The following is a 13,369-nucleotide window of genomic DNA, read 5'->3' as shown; positions in this document are numbered from 1 at the left end:
GTTGTAAGTTTAGCACCACCGTTGTTGAAGATCCGTATATATAACAATGAGAGAAATCGAGATTCTCGATCATTATTATACAGTGTCATAGTATCATTATGTAACATCAAAGTCCAATTGCATCACGACTTTAACAACAATATTATGATGATATGTATCACTCCCTCTTAGTCAATACTCCATCTCAATCATGGAAACCACTCCCTCTTGCACAATGATACGAAAACCATATGTATTTGTAGTGTGAACTACATTATTTCTCCCTCTTTTTGTCAATAAAATTGGCAAAGGTAAAATAACGGGATCATAATGAAATTTCCACAAGAGACACTTCATAAACTAAAAGAAAAATACATACCAACTTAATTTATATGCAATCATAAAGTCGAAGCTCAATGCATTCATCAAGGAGTTTTAAGATACAAGATAACCCCTATAAAATTTCACAGCTGCACACCCCGCAAGATATTACCATTAAGCACAAGTTCAAAAGAACTCTCACCCATTTGATGTCATTCCCGAAAGAACAACAAGAGCGACCTTAATTTCGAAAGAAAAGAAGGATTTTTTTTTAATTGGACACCAAAAACCATGGAAATGATTTTCTATATCCAACGCTCAACCAAAGTAATCACAAGTAAACCCATGATTAATTTAATCGGAATACGCAACTAAATCAAACCACAAAAGTGACCAATTTAATTGATTGTGCTCAACATAAGAAAACTCGCGGAGCTACGACTAAGATAACCACACGGAGATGACTATCTTAATCGTTCAAATACTCAACATAAGGAAAACCTTACGGAATATACGACTACATCAACCAATATAACATTATTAGTATAGCCGTTCATATACTCAACACAAGAAATTGTGGAATATATGAAAAACTCAACTAGATTAATTACAAGAGAACCTTTGATCAATCTAATTGGAATACACAACCAAACTAATCACCGAAGCAATCAATTTAATTGTCAAAAGATTTTGCTCGACAAAAGAAGACTTTCGGAGCAAATAACTAAATAACCAATCAAGATGATTAATTTAGTTCAAGAATACTCAACATATAGCATCTCATGGAACAACCAACAATGCCAATATTAATCGACATAGTTGTAAGGTGATCAATATAAGATACACAATGGAGCCTTCACGGTAAAACATAACAAAATGGATCAATGAAGATCAATACCGTGGATAACATACAAGGATCTATTCTATTTTCCATCACTATTTGCATAACGACATAATATACTTTATCCTTGTCAAACAAAAGATTTCATCCTATTTTCCATCAAATAAATGACTGCATAGGCATAACTTTTGTAATTGTCAAAAGTCCATTCGTCCTTTCATCAATACGAATATCAATTTATGAACGACTTTACTTTTGACACAATATGGGAACTTCAAGTTCAAGGACGCAAACAATACATATCCCATAAAAATATTGCAATACTTCAAATAGATTAATACTGCAATAATATCATCCTCCAAATATTTTTAGAATTTAAAAACTAATAAACCTAAAAAAATAACATAAGAAGGTGAAGACAAAAATAGCTATGTGTAGTCACAATCTTCGCTATTCAAAGCGCTAGTTATTCTTCCAACTAAACCAAAAACAAGACGTACTAGGCATTAATGAACTTTTCCAAAGTTTCTTCAGAGAACTCCTTCTCGTTATTGAAAAGTCCATTGACAAAGGGATCATTCAACTCCTCCAAATCTTTTGAAAACACTGTCAATTTACTAAGGTCCTTTTCTAGTTTTCGTACAGTGTTTGTAGATTGAGACATCATTCGTTCATAGTGAATTATATCATCTAAGGATGTAGCGATCCGAGATTCTAAGCTCTTTCTTTTACCAGATTCCTGAAATTTTCATCACTTTGATAAGAAGACAAGAACCATTTTAAGGAAGGATTTTTACCATTAATTGTAGTCTTCACTTTCTTCAAACTTGTGGATGGAATCCCAGTACACCGACGTACGTTAGCTGCCAAAGTTACGTTCCTGCTTGTGCTGCATCTAGTAACAGGTGCCATGGAACAGAAATTTTTGAGATTCTCCGTTTGCGAACGACTAAAACCCTGGACACAAACAAAGCTTTTGTAGAGATATATATATATATATATATATATATATATAGATAAAAACAAAACAATAACCAAAAATACACTCCTTGAGCAAAAAAGACGCAAATCCACATTTTCTCAAGACAAACATGGGGACGCGAACGTCTAGGGTTAGGTAGAAACGATGGGACCAAAAGGCTCCCCTTGTTTATCCCACAATGACTTTCTAAGGTAAGACACATGAGTAAAGTTTCTTCTTCTTTTGTTCTTGGAAGTGCTTGTCACATAGGACTTGCTACCGATATAAGAAGGTTTAAAGGAAAAGGAGCATTCAGTATTAACAAACGTCTCTTTGGACTCAAATTCTTCAACTTGTGAGTGTCCTTGAGGAATGAGCCTGAGATTATCTCTGAAACTGTCTAAATAATCTCCCTTATTCCTGGAAACATATTTATAACCAATATTATAGACTGTGGACTTGTTCGGTACAAGATTCCACACAATTTGTCTATGAAGTTGATCTAACTCATCAGTCTTTTTCCAAGAGAGGTTGTTTAGAGTTGTATCAATATTTTCTGGTTCCAATTGAGAAGAATAACAACCAATCGGAAGTTCTCCTTTTGTTATGATTGTAGACTCTACTCCTCTTTTAGAAACGATAGACCACACACCCAGTGGATACTCGCCTAGCACATGTAGAAAAAGACCACAACGACTGTCACTACACCATTGAAGGGAAGAGGTAGAGTACAAGGCAAGATTACTCATATTATCGTTATTTTTCTGTTTGGAATTTCCTGACAGAATTGTATGTCCTTTTTGAGTAACACAAGGTGGCAAAGTATTCTTGCAAGGATTACTTTCAGCCTCCAGACTCCTTAAAGAAGACATACAGAGTTTTTGAGGATGATCGGATGAGCATCCATATAAGCTAGACTCTTGAAATTTGTCTGAGTGGTTCCTAGTCACATCAGTTTTCTAACAGGCGATTGAATGTTATCTGAATGGTGACAAATCTTTATAAAGGAACAACTGGATTCTCTCAGATTTAATGAGAGAGTCTTACTAGATATCAAATCCTTAAGAGTTTCAATTTCTGCAACAAGACCAGAATAGATCCAGATTTGTTCTTCCAGTCTCTTTTGAAGAGTAACCAGTTTATCATACCTTTTCCTACGGTTGTGTTTTAAACCTGGTGAAGCGTCGGTTGAGACTTTATGGTCCATATAGTCAGATCTCCACAAACACAGACTTTTGAGGTTTTTAAAAGTGTTTGCCTGCTCTGATACCAATTGAAAAAGTGGGGGTCTAACAATGCCACCCAATATTTCTCTTAGAAATCTGTATGGACTAACTCCGAAATACTTTGCTAGAGAATCAACTAGATAGTCAGACTCAATCTAGATTAAAGTATCTCAAGGAGTCAATATCTCTCACTTGTTTTGATTTACTCAAGCTAAAACAATAGCGAGTCTTTAATCAAACACAAGGAATAACTTGGACGGTACCAAAGACCAATATCCAAGGATCAATCAATATCAATCAACAACCAAAGGTTGGATTTCCAATTGATGATCTTAACGCACAACCTGTATTGTTTCAATTATATAAAATATAATGTGGAAAAGAAATAACACAGACACCAGAAGTTTTGTTAACGAGGAAACCGCAAATGCAGAAATCCCCGGGACCTAGTCCAGATTGAATACACACTGTATTAAGCCGCTACAGACACTAGCCTACTCCAAGCTAACTTCGGACTGGACTATAGTTGAACCCAATCAGTCTCCCACCGATTCAAGGTACAGTTGTACTCCTACGCCTCTGATCCCAGCAGGATACTGCGCACTTGATTCCCTTAGCTGATCTCACCCACAACTAAGAGTTGCTGCAACCCAAAATCGCAGACTTGATAATAAACAATCTGTCTCACACTGAAAAGTCTATCAAAGGATAAGTATGTCTCCCACAGAAAAACCCTAGGTTTTGTTCCGTCTTAAGATATAAAATAAAGGTGAACATGAACCAATTGATAATCCGGTCTTATATTCCCGAAGAACAGCCTAGCTTAATCAATCACCTCTCAACAATCCTTCTTGACTACACAAGCGGTTTGTCGAGGAATCACAAATAGTGAGACGAAGATGTTTGTGACTTCTTTATCTTTCCTATCGGAGAACTCTCACGATCTCAAGCCAATCAATAGATTGTACTCGTACGATAGAAAATGCAATATCAGATCACACAACTGCGATAAAAGTAGTATCGGCCTGGCTTCACAATACCAATGAATTCTTTAAGTCGTTAACCTGGTTTTAGATAAGAAAACCAAAATTTAAAGGATAATCGACTCTAGCGAGCGCACTAGTATCACACAGACGTGTGGGGTTAGTTTTGCACAATGCTAGATGTCTCATTTATATAGCCTTCAAATCAGGGTTTTGCGTTAGTTACAAAGCAATCCATATTCTCCGTTAGATGAAAACTTGATTTAGATTCAAGCTAATATTTCTCAACCGTTAGATCGAAAACTTAGCTTGTCACACACACTTGGGTAGACGTTTACTGGGTTTGTGAAAACCATGCCAAACGTGTACGTGTATGTTGGTTCAACATAGTAACCCAAAAGGTTAACTATATGAGAAATTCATATTAACCTAGTTCTTCTTCACCATAAATAGTTCAATTGACTCAAATCAACTAGTTAGAGAGTTGTTCAATTGCTATGAGATCTTATGTAACTATACAAGACACAATTGAAACAAAGATCATTAGATTCGATTGAATCAACTCATGAACTTTATAGCCACGGTTTGCATAAATCATTCCTTAGTAATTTAAGTTTCATGTTCAGAGCACATCTTTAGATCATAACCACTCAAGCTCACAAACAAGTTCTCGGACTTAAGGAAACCGGCAGAGTTTTCCAAACTCAGGAGAAAATCTCGGCAAAGAGACTTTCACCAGTTCGCGGACTAGGTTCGCGGACTGAGTTCGCGGACTAAACGCGCAAACGAGTTTTTGGAAAATCCCAGCAGAAATTCTCAGCAAGAGAACTTCCGTCAGTTCGCAAACTGAGTTCGCGGACTTGGCAAAGCCAATTCCTCCGGTTTCTCTCAATCAACAAAGTTCGAAAACTTCGGATTAAGGAATACATGGTTATGCAATATAAACTCTCATTCCAATCATTGAGACATTCTCAGAGGATGTTATATAGCCGTTATTCACAGACCGTTTCACGTCAGATCAATTCTCAAAGTAATTTAAACTTTTCATGACTTTCTTCACTAGGTTAAGATAAACTTGATCAAAGCGAAATGCTTTACCAACACACGATTTCGAGAAAAAGATAAGTAGTGAATACTCAGCTCGAAATGTCAAATGTGTATGATCCAGTATATATAGCATACGACTTTTTGTCTCATAAGAAGTAGGAGATAGAATAGATAGACTTTTAAGTGATAGATAAATTCAAGTCTCCACATACCTTTTTTTGATGAAGTTCCATTGTTCCTTGAGTAGATCTTCGTCATTGTATGATGAATCTCCATGAAGTCCATGAGGTCAACTACACTTTTCTATCCTAGTCCGAGACTTGGATATAATACTCTAGACATCAAGACTCATAGTTTTGATCACTAACATTGACAAACATGCTTGATATAGCAACGCATGCGAGGTTGACCGAGCTATGATCTAACAAAAATGATCAGAAATGTTATTGGTCTTTCTTGCACAGATGGCCTTATACATTACTTTATATTTGCAGCTTGTTTCGGGTGTGGTGGATCCAAACGATTTATCATCTCATCTGGCAGGGGCCTCTAATGTTCAAGGTGAGTCTGCTACGCGCTTAGATCCTGATCATTTTTCTAAATTTGGTATGTTGCCGTCTCATTTTCATCTTAATGGTGTGAAGGGAGGATTTAATTATGTTTCTTTCTTGTGTGCTAGTTCTTTATACTATATCAAATTACAGGTGTTTGTAGCTGAACATCCTCTGTTCTCAGACCTTGTGGGGTATTTTTAATCTTTGGTGCTTGTTGTTCCATGTTGGATTTGTAGCTGAACCTCCTATGTTCAGGTACTGCTTGTGTATCTGTTGTGCTTATTAAAATTTAACTGAGCTGGTGGGTAAAATAAAAATTGGCGTGCTTCTTTTACTGTTTTTGCATATTATTTCACCTGAAAAGACAAAATTTTGATCTAATTATATTTTATGCTGACTGAGTGCAATTTGGTTCCACAGACCCTTATTAATTGCTTTCGATGATCTTGCTGGTTTAGAAGAGTGCATTGAAGAATACGTTAACTTAAAGGTATTTAACCTTGCCATAATACAATGGTTTTCTTATCCTTGTAACTCTTTCACTGTATAAGACCATTTAAGTTTCCCTACCATATGTATAACGATGAAACTGGTTGGTGCATGTTAGAAGTGGGTTTACAGAATCAATTATCTTACGACACTTACCTGTTACCCTGAAGGATGTTAAACCAATTGAAAATCCCAAATGCTCAACATATAGATATGTTAAAGAGTCTCTTGTGCCATCAGTTGAATAGATTATCATCTCGTTAATGTACTAAATACTGATAAATGGCAATTTTACTATTTTTAAAGGGGAAAGATGCACGGGAGATTTCGATAAGTACTTGAATATATGTCCTCATCAAGGTAGCAGAACAATTGGAACAGAGGTACCAGTCTGACTATTTCATACTTCTGTGCAGTTTCTACATCTCTGCTTTCTCAACTATATCTTATCCTTGCAATCTGCTCCATTAAACCATATGTCTATCGTGAAACTGATATTCTTCTTTAGTTCTCCATTGGGGTTTCTCATTCCCTGATTACTAGAACAATAGGGGACTGTCTAACTCTTTTCTAATAGCAAGGTAGTAATTTCCGATGCCCTAAACCACTATACATGGCACGTAAAATGCAGTTTTAGCTTAGGGATGATAGTGAAAGATGATTTATGTCCATTCTTCTTAAATATCTTTCTATTTAAGTGTTGTACCACTACACCATTTTCGGGGATTAGCAACGGCTGCCTGCAGTTGCAAAATAGACTTGCAACAGTAGCCAGCCGCTGCGAAACGTGGCGTTGCATTTTTTGCAACAACACCGAAGCCGTTGCGAATAGGTTTAGCAACTGTTTCCGGTTCACCAACTGTTTTTTACCTTGACTTTGCAACGGTTTCAGCAGTTGCGAATAGGTTTAGCAACTGCTCACTGCTGTTGCAATATTTTTCTTGCAACAGCCTCAAGTAGTTGCAAAGTCAATAATTTGCAACTGTCCAGTATACGTTGCAAAATTTCGAACCAAATTTTTTAGAACGGTTCCGTTTATCCGGACCGGATTTTATTTTTCTGGTTCAAAATGTAGTAACAGTTAAAAACCGTTGCTAAACTTTTAGTAACAGAAAAAAGTCAAGTCAATCTTCTACTGGCCTAGTCAACAATTCCCTGCAACATTTTCAGGCTAAATTTAGGCCAAAGCACTGAAAACATATCAACAAATCTTTACATATACAAGAATGAAAAAACTAGTCTTACTAATTATACAACACACCAAAGCATGGACAGTTTAATTCACCTATATATTTGTAAGTTTTCATCATATCTAAATTAAACACTGTTATAATTTCAATTATGTAGATTCTATGTTTTAGATTACTTTCATTATTCTAAATTGAACATTAAGAATTTCCTTGCTCTCACTTTTTGTCGTATCATCACCACACTGCACCCTCCAAAAATGCTTTAAGCAATCTTTGATTCACTCTCCACTATTTGTCTTGAAGCCTTCATGAAATGGACGCCAAGGTTATGTCGTATTTATGTTACGATTGTGCTGCATCCAGAAGAAAGCAGGGTTCGTATAACACAAGAAATGAAGATTAAGAGAAAAACACAACTGAATGATATAAAATAAAAAGAATCACATAATATTAAAGTAGAGACGAATTAAACGAATGGTGTGAAGTGCTAAGGACAGAACTAAACGAATTGACCACGAACACAGTCCCAATGGACAAAATTGTCTTCCAAGTTTATTGCATTATTAATTATTACTGATCTAGCATAATGATACTCATCTCCAATTTCATAAAACTTCAATGCAATTCACAAATCAATTCAAATAGGAAGAAAAAAAACCTAACAAAAGAGGGTGTAAGGACATTACCAAACCCATAGAGCTTCTCTTCCTCCTCTTGGCCTTTCCTGCTTGGATTCTTGGAAGTAGAAATGTAGAATACCCACCAGAAACCCCTCTTCCATAATCTAATGAATTCACCATCCACTGCTTGTCCATATGTAAAACATAAATCAGGAGCAGTTGAGTTGATAACAAGACATGATACGTAAAACACTCTCTCGACAAAACAATCATGAACACGGTAGCTAATCGGATTATAAATATGACAAATATAGTTTTCATGAGGACACCCCATTATATGGATTAACAAAAAAATCATTCATATCTTAATAATCAAGTTGTTTTACCCATTCCAATTGGCCACGTTAGATGCAAAAAGTATAAGATACTTAGATAAATGAAAGAGCGCTCTTTAATGAATATCCTTAAAATGCATAGGGAAGCATATCTATCGTACAAGTTCTTATGCCAAAATAAACTCTTGACCCATTAAAAAAGAAAATTTATTGATTAAGTGGAGTAGCCACTTCGGGCAGAAACCTCTGATAGAAAGAGTAACAACTTATATTAGACATATTAATGCAGGACACCATAGGGCTACTAGGAGAAGAAGTAGCTAATTGCTTTTACTGATCATAAAAAAATAAGCAGATATATTGAATGACTAACCCGACTTATACTTCGAAATCTATGAATCTAGGCAAAGAAATTGTCAGAAGCAGGGGTTAGCCTTGAACTCCATAAACATTGTACAGACTATTTGAAGCCCATCTATTATCGAATCAATTAAAATTTTAATATGAATAACAGACTTCACAATGGCATGATTCATCACTTCTATTGTATTTGCACATGGCATGGCCAGATGGCCTAACTCCTAAGTTAACTAGATGCACCTTCTGGTATACATCACTATAAAACCTATTCACCAAGAGAATGTTGTATTCAAATTGTTGTCAAATCAAAACAAAAACGGTTGTGAAATATTTGGATGCAATTACTAATTTAACATTTGAGCATCTCCATAATTTGTAGACTGGAGAAAGATTACTATGACTTACCCACAGGCCTGCTGTGTTCACTCGTCCTCGGTTGCTAGTTGCATCATTAAAATATTGTCTGTGAACTGAATATATGATATTCCAACGGCAGCTAAAGAGACAGTAGGGGAAAAAAAGGTTACAAAGAGCTAGTCACTTCTATGCTTCTTAGAACTGCTGGAGAAACGCTGAAGAAACCTTTATGCATTTCAGCAATTACTTGCACGAACTTACATATGTGACCGAAGAGAACACAGTGAATAGCTGCAAATATAGGGATCAAAATTAATGCGAAGAAAGCACCAGACTTAATTTCCTGCAAAATTTTAACAAGAGCAACAAAAACAAAACATTTCTTAGTTGTTGGAATAAGATGGTTTTTTACTGAATATAAGATTTTGTGTTATTATACAAACCAAATATTGAAAACAAAATCATGAAAATGGTAGATATATGCACCTTTTGGAAAGTTTCTATTCAGGTCCTAATCTGTCTGAGCCTGACAATAGGTAAAATCCATAATTAATTTCGCCTTGTAGAGCAAAATAGTAACCATAATCTACTTGAGCAAAGCAATTTCAGTTGAGTGCAAACAAAAATTGAATCCCTAGCAAATAAACCAATTTTACACTCTAAAAAACATCCAACATCCAAAACCCAGTTCTAAAATCAATCAAAACTAACCAAAATTTAGTAAACCCCTGATTTTTCCGTAATTTTCCCCAAATTCCATAAAAAACAACCTGGAACATGACTAACTATCAATTCAAATCGAAAAAGAGAACTCAGAATCATTTACCTCATCAACAAAATCGACAAACCATGATATTTATCAACACCAGAATTACCTCACTCACCTGAACGAAATCTTTCTTTATTACCCACTGCAAACTTTGGCAAAACTGATAAAACAAAACAAATATTAAGATAATGAAGAAATTGAGGGATGGTGATGAGACCTCCCAACACATAAATCAAAATCCGAACTACTAAACTAGCATAAACCTTAAGTATGATAAAATTACCTTTAGATGTTGGAGACATTGTTAGCTACTGAATATTTTTACAAACTGAAATTAAAACAATAAAATAAAATAAATCAGAAACCTTAATACAAACGAGCAGAAGGAGATCCTGATTTGAAGAAACCCTAACCTGGGTTTTTTTTGTTGAGGAAGAACATAAGTCATCATCATCTGAAAACTCTAAAACCCAAATCTAAGAAGGAAAAACACAAAATAAATAAAACCCATATGCAAAGTCTCTCTAGTATAGAAAAATACCCTCACGAAACAAAGAAAATTTTCTAAGAACCCTAGATTCAACAAATACAGACACAATAATCTTCGTCACCTAAAATAAAATGGTTTTCTTCACTCGATCGAGATTTTGAATGAATATTGAGTTGTTAATCGAGTTTTCAGCTTGAGAGAGGATGAGAACTTCAGATATTTTTATTCTGAGAAACAAAAGTCCGCTAGAGAAAGAAGAAGAGTGAAGTGAAGAGGGGAAGATGAAGAGAGGTAAGTGTATATGAGGTTAGGGTAAATTGAATGATATAGATTTATTCTAACAACTATATCTACGGCGGAGATTTATACACGTAAATACAGGTGTAAGGTTGTAGGTGTTACCAGGCACGCAGCCGAGTCGCACAGGTGAAGTAATGGTGTTACCTCGCACACAAACATGCAGCATATTTTTTTTTCTCAGTAGTTGCGAGTTGCAACAGCTGATGAGCAGTTGTGAATTTCATAACAGCAGCAAGCTGTTGCGAATTTTAGAGTCGTTGCAAAATCAGTTACGAATTCGCAACTGTGCTAGAGCTGTTGCAAAATTTAGTTGCTAATCGGGAAAAATGGTGTAGTGTACACATGGTAACAAACTAATTTGCCTAAATTTAGGATTCATCCGGTGGATGGTTCAACAGCATGCAGATCCAAACCAGTGGCATGCTGCAGTATGTACAGATACAATGGAGGTTATGAAGCCTAAGGTGTTGTATCTTTATAATACCTATCTATAAGTAGAGCTTGATGATATTGATACTCGCCTTTCTTGTGTTTCTGTGTTTTTTTAATAAGCATTTTCTTGAGTATTGTGACCTCCCCACATTAATCAGCTGATGGATTTTTCTGTGCAGGTACACCATTATGAAGTAGGAATAAGTTCTTAATCATCATCGGAGTTTATAATTTTGCTGTTTAATCAATAGTTTTTTTAGTTCATCGTTTTGTAACTGAATCCTAGAACTACATATTACACTAGTTAGAATTACAGATTTTAATCCTTTGTGCAATTTGAAACCAATGAACCAATGAATGTTAAATTGAATGATTATTTGTGTGCAAGTTTAATTTGATTCTCATTTTTATTTGATTTGAATTTGGTTTTCATTTGATTCTCATTTGAATTCTAATTTGAGTTTCATTTGATTCTCATTTGAATTCTAATTTGAGTTTCATTTGATTCTCATTTGAATTTGGTCTTAATTTGATTCTCATTTGGGTTTCATTTCTGTTTGATTTCAGATTTAGTCAGATTCAGTCAGGCCAGACAGCCAATCTGAATCTATTTTCTTTTTATATTAAGATTTATATCTATGACTGATTGAAGACAGTCATAAAGTTTTGACCATTAAAATCGGTCGTTGATATAAGATTTTCAACGACCCCCAGAGACACGTCATAGTTGAAAAAGACGCTCAAACAACGACCCTTTCTTCGGCCGACAAAGCAAGTCATAGATACAAGTTAAATGACTTGCTTTGTCGGTCGCGAAACTGCTGATCTGCACTAGTGCATGCTGAAAATCTCTACATGTTAACAGATTTGTTGACTGCAGCTTCACATCCTTCCTTCCTTGTACTTCCTCTTCCTTCATAGGATGCAGAGTCATCTTTTTTCCATTATACATAAAGGTATAAGTATTAGCTTCAGTCAAGTGGGTCATCTTTTTGTCGAATAACCAAGGTCTGCCTAATTGTATATCACAGGCATCCATAGGTGCTACATCACACCACACTTTATCTTCAAATTTTCCGATAGAAAACTTCACCAAGCACGTTCTCGTAATTGGTACTATATTTCCCTTTTCGAACCAAGAATCCGTATATGGATGAGGGTGCTCCTTGGTTTAAAAACTCAACTTGTCTACTGTTTCTTGAGACACCATGTTCTCACAACTGCCGCCATCTAAAATTAATTTGCAGACCTTACCTCCACAAAATACTTTTGTGCGAAAAATACTCTTACGTCGCCAGTCTTCCTCCTCGACAACAATATTAGGACATGTAAGAATTCTGCAAACACCTAGACTTTCTCCTCTGACTGGCAGAAGATCTTCCTCTTCCTTATCAGATTCGTCAGATTTCGGCTTCCCTAGTGTGACTCTATCACCATTGCCTTCAATAACTGTAACCTGTTGTTGTGCACAGTTGTACGACATGTGACCGTCTTCACCACAAGTATAACACTTCATAGTTAAGCGATTATTGACCTTGTTTGCTCCATTTGTAGTCTGAGAAGTTATATTCGATGTATCGGTAGTTACTTGGCCCTTATTACTACAAGCAGAAGCCTTATTCCATTCATATGTGATTCTTGTTTGAGTAGAAGAATTTCGGTTCTTCCACCGACGATTCACCCTCTCCTCCGCTTTCAATGCACATTGATAAGCGTCTTCTAGGTTGTTAAATCTTAGCAGACCAAACTCTTCTCGAATGGGTATGTTCAAACCCATAATATACCTTGCAATGAGTTGCTCTGGAGTTTCAATCAAACTAACTCTTAAAGACAAGTTATAAAACTCGATTGTGTATTCTTCGACACTGAGATCACGCTGACGAAAGTTGTGAAACTTTTCATACAACGTCACCAAGTAATCAGGTGGAAGAAATTGTTTCCGTAACTTTTGTTTCATATGATCCCATGTCTGGATCTTCGCTTTTCCTTGCCTTGTACGTTGTTCCTCCAGCTTTTTCCACCAGTGTAAAACCATTCCCTTCAATTTCAATTTTACAAACAGCACTTTACGAACTTCCGCAGTTGGTTTCCACTCAAAATAATTCTCGATGCTAG

The sequence above is a fragment of the Papaver somniferum genome, unplaced genomic scaffold, assembly GCF_003573695.1.
Source record: "Papaver somniferum cultivar HN1 unplaced genomic scaffold, ASM357369v1 unplaced-scaffold_15, whole genome shotgun sequence".
NCBI classification, from domain to species: domain Eukaryota; kingdom Viridiplantae; phylum Streptophyta; class Magnoliopsida; order Ranunculales; family Papaveraceae; genus Papaver; species Papaver somniferum.
This window is presented reverse-complemented; position numbering follows the sequence as displayed.